This window comes from Dufourea novaeangliae, unplaced genomic scaffold (assembly GCF_001272555.1).
Source record: "Dufourea novaeangliae isolate 0120121106 unplaced genomic scaffold, ASM127255v1 scaffold99, whole genome shotgun sequence".
Taxonomy (NCBI): Eukaryota; Metazoa; Arthropoda; class Insecta; order Hymenoptera; family Halictidae; genus Dufourea; species Dufourea novaeangliae.
This window is the reverse complement of record NW_015373982.1, coordinates 686,803-687,409: the sequence shown is the minus strand read 5'-3', so window position 1 is coordinate 687,409 and position 607 is coordinate 686,803. Positions and strand designations below refer to the sequence as shown.

At 43.0% G+C, this 607-nt stretch overlaps 1 protein-coding gene across 2 annotated transcripts in view; it reads left to right on the top strand.

The window, feature by feature from the left end:
- The window catches only part of LOC107187288 (ATP-binding cassette sub-family G member 4), a 19,557-nt gene that overhangs the window by 9,815 nt on the left and 9,135 nt on the right, over positions 1–607 (top strand). The window lies entirely within an intron of this gene.

The following is a 607-nucleotide window of genomic DNA, read 5'->3' as shown; positions in this document are numbered from 1 at the left end:
TTCGAAGGCTCTACGGCGTGTAGAGTCGACACCATGTGTGTGCAAATCGGAACGATCAGTTACGTACAAATATTCGTCACACGAAAATCGATTATCGAACGAGCTTCTGTCAGGCGCTATACATATGTATATCGTAATAGTTGAAACCTCGAATCAGTAGTCGAATGGTCCCGAGACCAACGTGACGTTCCAACGCGTTATTTTTTTCCTAGTCAATCGGGTAACCATGTTATGCTTGCAAGGATGAAACAAAAAAACACATTCGAAGTCACGCAATACTCTCGCTACGTATATACTTACAATTTCCACGTGGCGTAAAGAACCAGCAGTAATATCAGGCTGACTTATCAATTATACAGGGACACGACCCGCGGGACGCAACGCAGCGAGGAGCCCCCCCTACGATAATCGTGTAAATGTCACGAGGAGGATGTTCACTCGAAAGAGCAACGAGTTTTTCTTTTGTGCAGTTAAATCCGTACCGTATAATTTTTCTTTTTTTTTGCTGTCTTCGTGCTTAATATAATGCGTGGTTCAATTCACATTTCAAGGACGTTCATTAACGTTGAAACGATAATACAGTCGTTGTGTGCCGCGATATACCAAC